This window comes from Sorex araneus, chromosome 1, assembly GCF_027595985.1.
Source record: "Sorex araneus isolate mSorAra2 chromosome 1, mSorAra2.pri, whole genome shotgun sequence".
In the NCBI taxonomy this organism is placed as follows: domain Eukaryota; kingdom Metazoa; phylum Chordata; class Mammalia; order Eulipotyphla; family Soricidae; genus Sorex; species Sorex araneus.
The window spans coordinates 22227764-22235564 of record NC_073302.1 but is presented as its reverse complement, the minus strand read 5'-3'; positions in this window follow the sequence as shown (position 1 = coordinate 22235564).

Sequence of the window (7801 nt, the reverse complement as noted above, 5' to 3'; positions counted from 1 at the left end):
GTGTGACCCAAAAAAGCAAAAACAAAACAAAAAAACATAAACAGGAAAATAATGGGAGAAGAGAGCATAAGAGAAGAAAATAGGGAAGTGTAATTCTGTCCAACTGAGATTGAACACTGAATTCCCAGAATGGAGCCAAAATAACTTCTTCCCTTCAGATGAGCAGAACATTGATGAGTTCTGTCTTCTTGTCCAGTGAACAGGAAAAAGGAAGTCTCTGGGAAGCTAAGTGTGGGGGGCAAAAGTGTAATAATTGACTAACTGAAGGGCACCAAGGAAACTGAATGCTTCCTTTCTTCTAGGGGAAGAAACACACTCTGACAAGGCATCCCAGAAGAGCATCTTCTTGTGCTGGCCCCACCCTGGAGAGCTGGCCTCAGAGCATGTTTCATGGGACCAACTGACTTTGGGTCCTGGTTCGTGTTATGAGTTGCCAGTCATTCCACGGCAAAAATGCCCAGCCCCCAAGTATCTACAAATCTTTTTAACAACGTAAAGCTGATGTTTGACCATATTCCTATATTTGAAACATGACATTGAGCCTTGAATCCAAACTGCTATATCACAGTCAAGTTTCAGCAGCAACTTTCACAATGAATGCTCCTAGACTTCAAGAATTTGAAACAATCTGATAAAAAAATAAAAGAAATAGAATGTTGTTCAAAGTCATATTTGTTTAAGCACAGAGTTTTGCCAGATTACACTGACCAAAGCAGATTGTTATCACAGGGATGTATTTTGAATATAAACATCATCTGTACGGGGGCCAAATATATACAAATAATATTTGATGTGACTAGATTAGGAACTCAATGAACATTAGATAAGTCCTATGCAAATATTATTTCATATAATTCTAATAAAAGCTCCAATATAAGATTATTATCCTGTTATGCAAAGTGTTAAACTCAGACTCAGAAAGATTAAGTAAATTTACCAGGAGCATATGGCCAGTTAATGGAACCCATATTTAAACTCAGTACCGGTATTAGTACCCCTATTCTTTTTATTTTTTTCCTATTCTTTTTAAAAATTAATTCACCATAAATTACAAGGCTGTTAATGATTGGGTTTTAGGAATACAATGTTTTAACACAAATATCATCTCAGTGTCCACTTCTAACCATCAGTGGCCCCTTTTCCCTCTCACCCACCCACCTATAGAGTTCCTATTCTTATTCCAGTGCACAAGCCAAAGCTTACTGTTTCTGACATGACAGATGGACGAGGAAAAAGTGATGCGTTAGACTTTCGTGGTGGTAGTTATGGAAGTTATTACTGAAGAAGCTGCATATAGATACTTAAAATATATGACACCATTACTGCAGCTTCAAGAGTTTAATCAAGCAAAGGGCAAGTAACAATCCTCTTTTGGTCAACAAATAGTTATTGAAAAAAAATAAAAAGAAAAGAAAAAAATATTTATTGGATAAAATGATGAATGGATATATTACACTTGGGGGGCTCCAAAGCAGTGCCCAGAGACCTAGGGCACATTACTAGAGCCATGGGGTCAATCAGGCAAGTGATTCAGTGCTACAGGCTGAGGAGGAAGAGCTGCTTGGGACCTGCAGTATCAGAGACCACCAGGTCACTATAATAGGGACTCCCAGGGGGTATACAATGAAGTGCTCAGGGAACAGATGATACCAGAGTTTGAACCTGGGTCCTGATACATGCAAAACATGTGCCCCTGACCCTCTGTTTCACTTCTTATGAAGAGTTAGGAGATGTTTCCTTATCCAAAAGCCAATACGATTCCCTTTATGACTTCAGGTGACGTGTCCGGGCACCAGACCTATTTCTTTTTCTTTTTCTTTTTTTATTAGTGAATCACCATGAGGTACAGTTACAGACTTACAAACTTCCATGCTTGCATTTCAGTCATGTAATGATCAAGTATCCATTCCTCCACCAGTGCCCATTCCCCACCACCAATGGTCCCAGCATCCCTCCCACCATCCCCACCCCGTTCCCCCTCCCCCAACCCCGCCTCTGTGGCAGGGCATTCCCTTTTTTTCTCTCTCTCTCTCTCCTTTTGGGTGTTGTGGTTCGCAATAGAGGTATTAAGTGGCCATCATGTTAGGTCTATAGTCTGCTTTCAGGGTTTGTTTCCCATCCCGAGCAGATCCTCCTAGCACCATTTACTTGGTGAGCCCTTCTCTAACTAAACTGACTTTTCCCCCCAGCACATGAGGCCAGCTTCTAAGCTGTGGGGTAATCCTCCCAGTACTTATCTTTAATAATCTTGGGTGTTAGTTTCCCATTCTGTTACTTTATATTCCACAAATGAGTGCAATTTTTCTATGTTGGTCCCTCTCTTCCTGACTCATTTCGCTTAACATGAGACTTTCCATGTTGATCCATCTATATGCAAATTTCATGACTTCATCTTTTCTAACAACTGCATAGTATTCCATTGTGTAGATGTGTCAGAGTTTCTTTAGCTGGTTATCTGTTCGTGGGCACTCATGTTTTTTCCAGATTCTGACCAGCCCCATTTCTGGTGGGGCTTTCTCATCCATGGGACTGGAAATCATTGTGCTAAGTGAATGAAATAAAGCAGAAGGAGAAACAGAAGGTGGCCTCATTCATCTGCAGTAGATAGAGATAAAACAAGGAAATAGACACTTTTGACTAATAATAAACCCTTGGCCTTTGATTACAAAGTTGAGATGACCAAGCAGTAGGGTTCGGGTGGGAAGGGAAGGAAGAAGCCAAGCAGTGGCCAAATAGACAGTGTTGGAGAGTGTTAGGTACCTCGAGTTCATTGATTTTGAGTCTGGGGCTCACACCCTGTGGTGCTCAGGGCTTACTCCTAGCTCCGGACTCAAGAATCACTCCTGGCAGTGTTTAAGGACCGTATGTTTAAGGATCAAGCTTAATACATCAAATTAAGGATCAAGCTTAAGGACCGTATGTTTAAGGATCAAGGTTGATCACAGGCAAGGCTAGTTCTCCTATACTGGTTCCCCTGTTTTAGCTCTTGGTCTAGTTGTGTTGAGCATTTTAGTGGTAAAGGTACACGAACAAACGTTGTATACCAAAACTATGAATAGTGAGCTGGGGAGATAGTACAGAGGGCAGGGCATTTGCCTCCCATGAAGTTGACCTAGATTTGACCCCTGGCACCACATAAGGAGCCCTAAGCACCACCAGAGTAATTCCTGAGTTCAGAGCCAGTAGTAACACCTGAGCATCACCAGGTTTGTGGCCTTTAAAATAAAAATAAAAAACCCAAAACTATAAACATTAACTTTATTGGAACTGTGTTACCTGAACAATATATTTTTAAAAATTTTTAAACTTAATAAGTAGACTTCTCGTTCAATGCCAAATGTGGGCATTCCATAAGCGATCCCAGGAAGGTTAATAGTCTGCCAGTGATTCATCGTGCAGTGCATGGGGAAGGGGGTGATGGGATCCATATATGCCCAGATAACAGTTCATGTATAAGCAGGCTTGTTGACTGAAGCTAAGCAGCTGGACAGAAATGGACACAGTAATCCTGTCTTCAGTCACACTCCCGATTAAACTAATCACTCATTGAGAAAATCAATGAGAACATTCTAGCCACGTTATATAATACTGAGGTATTGGTGCCAGGAAGAATAACAGTAAGTACAGATCACTCCGTGCAATTCTCTGCAGCTGCCTATGCTTGGCTCTGCTCCAGTTCACCTGGGATGACAGGGGAATCATTTCCAACAACCTTTTCCCATCCAGGCACTAACCAGTCCCAGCCCCGCTTACTTTCTGAGATCAGACGAGACTGGGCACATTGAGGGTGCTCTCGCCAGAGACCATAACCTTCTCCTTGGGTGAGGCAGTGGCAGCAGGTCCAAGTGGGCAAAGAGTTAGACTGACTGCTTTGGTGTTTGAATTTGAGTGTCCAGAAGTTCTAGTGGCCGTCCAGAGGGCTGCGCTGCATTCCAGAGATCGTCCTGCCTCTCTGGTGCCCCATGAGGTTTCAGTGGTCCAGGAATATTATATAATTATGGGGATTGAGAGGGGGAGGGAGTTGTTGGACGGTTTTGGTTTTGGTCACACATATTACATATCAATAAAATTTGCCATTACTGGGGGAAGAGTCTCCACAGTGGAATAAAATGGTTACACATCATGGACCCCTTAAATTCCTTAAGCCTGGGGAGAGGTCAGTAGTAGAGCCTCTGCACACCTTACAAGCGAGAGGCCACATGTTCAACAGCAAAGCAACAAGAAGACAACAACAAAAACCAGGAAAAGGAAGAGAAAATAAAATTTAAAGACAACTGGAAAGTCTGTTTTTTTTAAATAAAAATTTTATTTTATTAAATCACCATGTGGAAGATTACAATGCTTTCAGGCTTAGGTCTCAGTTATACAATGCTGAAACAACCATCCCTTCACCAGCACCCATATACCACCACAAAAAAAAAAACCCACACACCTCCCATCCCGACCCCCCAAGGAAAGTCTGTTATTTTGACAAGAAACTGTAGCTCAAACTACAAGGACTAACAATGGACTCTGTCTAAAAAAAATACGGCTGAGCTCAGAGGAGAGGGCTCAAATGGTGGAACGTAAGATGTGGGAGCTGTGGGTCTGATACCCAGCACCATACAGTCCACTGAGCACCACTTGGAGTGCCCCCCAACCACTGAGCTGGGGTATTCTGACACCACTGTATATGGTCCCTAAATAGGCATACACACGCACACGTGCACGTGCATACACACACACACACACACACACACACACACATACACACACACCCCTGCATATAAGGGACCAGAGATGCAGCTCAGTGGTAGAACACTTACCTTGAATGTGTGAGGCTCTGGGTTTGATTCCCAGCACTGCATGCAGAAGTAACCTTTGAGCCAAGTCTGACTCACAAACCAACAACCAAACAAAAACCTACACACTAAATGAAACAAAGCACACTAAACAAAACAAAGGAAAAGCTTCATTTATTGCAGATCTTTCCACCTGCAAACCAGAAGACTCAAGTCCAAAGAGAAATGAGTTCCTAGCTGCCCCGTGACTAATGGATTTATATAGGATAAATATAGAAGTTACTTGGCTTTTTCAACTGATATGCTGGAAACCTGTTTTCTGAGATGGAGCGGTAGCTTAGCAGGCAGGATGCTTGCCTTGCCTGCTGCTAATGCAGGCTTGATTCCCGGAACCCAAATAGTTCCTTGAGCTCCACCAAGAGTGATCCCTGAGCACAGAGACAGAAGTAAGCCTGCAGGGTGTGTTCCCTGCCCCAGTACTAAAAAAAAAAAAAAAAGGAAAGGAAAGGGGGAAAAACAAAGAGAAAGAAACCTACTCTTTTTGGTTGTTATTTGGGGGATCACACCAGCTGGTGCTCAAGCCTCACTCCTGGTTCTGCACTCAGGGGTCACGTGTGACAGGCTTGGAGGGTCATCTGGGATGCCAGGAAGCAAACCCAGGTCAGCCACATGCAAAGCAAGTGCCCTCCGTGTTGGACTATTGCTCCGGGCCCATGTTTAAAACTTTTTAAACAATGGTTTAGATCAGTCGTTCTCAAAATCCTCCCTCAGAGCAGTATCACCATCCCCCAGAAGCTAATTTTATTTTTTTTTATTATTATTTTTTTTTAATCATAAAAAATGTTTTTGTTTTTTTTTTTTGAGGGTACAGTTACAGATTTATACACTTTTGTGCTTATACTTCCCTCATACAAAGTTTGGGAACCCATCCCTTCACCAGTGCCCATTCTCCACCACCCGTAAACCCAGTGTCCCTCCCACCCTCCCCAATCCCATCTCCCCCCCACCCCACCCTGCCACTGTGGCAAGGCATTCCCTTCTGTTTTCTCTCTCTAATTAGCTGTTGTGGTTTGCAATAAAGGTGTTGAGTGGCCGCTGTGCTCAGTCTCTAGCCCTCATTCAGCCCGCAACTCCCTTCCCCCACATGGCCTTCGACTACAATGTAGTTGGTGATTGCTTCTCTGAGTTGACCTTTCCCCGGAACGTGAGGCCAGCCTCGAAGCCATGGAGTCAACCTCCTGGTACTTATTTCTACAGTTCTTGGGTGTTAGTCTCCCACTCTGTTATTCTATATACCATAGATGAGTGCAATCTTTCTATGTCTGTCTCTCTCTTTCTGACTCATTTCACTCAGCATGAAACTTTTCATGCCCATCCACTTGACTACAAAATTCTTGACCTCCTTTTTTCTAACAGCTGCATAGTATTCCATTGTATAGATGTACCAAAGTTTCCTCAACCAGTCATCCGTTCTGGGGCATTCTGGTTTTTTCCAGATTCTGGCTATTGTAAACAGTCCAGAAGCTAATTTTAAAAAGCAAATTATTTGGGTCAGAGTTAGTCCAGGGGAAGGCTCTTGATCCACAGCATTGCATGTGGTCCCCTAAGCCCCACCAGAAGTGATCCCTGAGCACAGAAGCAAGAGTAAAGCCTAAACATAGCCAGGTGCACCCTTCCCATAAAAATAATTTTAAAATAAAAATAATTTTAAAAGTATAAATGATCAGGCCCAACTGAAGATTTATTAAATCCAAAACTCTGTGGGCAAGGCAAGATCCTTTCTGAGGTCTGTTTTAATAAACTCTGCAGACGAGGATGGGAAAAATAAACAAATAAATAAATAAATAATAAACTCTGCAGACAATTTTGATGCAATTTGAAATTTGAGTATAACTGAATTAGACACACCTCCATGTCTGTTTCTTTTCATTGCTCCTGCCAATCAGTTTCAGAAATAATTTCCCTACTCCTAAATGTTAACTTTTATTCACTTTCCACTTTTTCATTTTTTTAGGATGACTTTCTGCATTAATTTCTGTTGCTTAGCATTCTTCACTGTCCCATGCCTGGCCTCATTCTGTATTTTCCAAGAGATGCAGGAAATTTAACATAGCTCTAATCATCCATTATTCAATCATTCTAAAAAATGGAGAATTCATACAATTCTGGAAGTGATAATTCACTATCACAGTGATATATTTCCACTTGGCAATAACTACTGATGGGAATGGTTTTCACATTACATTATCTTTCCCTAAGGATAAAAGCTCAATGGAAATAACAGCATGACATGCATAAGTTAATTTTCTAACACTTGTCCATTTCATTCTAAATATTTATACCTTTTAAATATCAAAAATTAGAAATTTTGAAAATATAGTCAGGAAAGCATGATGTTGAATGAAAATTATTTGCAAAGGTGATATTCAATCATGTTTGTTTAGAGGCCATCATATGGTAAACAAGTATCTTGGTGAAATATTTATTGAACAGAATTGAATGTAATTAGGAAATATATATTGAGCAGAATTGAATGTAATTAGGAAGTGAACTGACTCATGTTCACTTTGGAGAAGAAACGAAGTACCATAATAAGTGTATTGTGAAAAAATGTAACAGGTAAGACATATGCAAATTACTACCTTACTTAAAATAACACTTGTTTTTATGTTATTGCTTTAACATATTAAGTATAGGGGCCAGAGCGTTTGCCTTGCACGCAGCTAACCCAGGTTCGATCCCCAGCATCCCATATGGTCCCCCAAGCACCGCCAGGAGTAATTCCTGAGTGCAAAGCCAGGAGTAACCCCCGAGCATCGCTGGGTGTGACCCCCCCAAAAAAGCAAACATATTAAGTATAAACATGGTTACACTTAAAAGCAATTTAATTGTATTTCAACTATAACTTAATTTTTAAAATAAATATCTAAGCTTGCAGCAAAGAATATGACTCTTGTGCAAACCCAAACTGATTCATAATGCCTTAGGAACTATTGTCAAGAAATGAATCTAGAGACTTG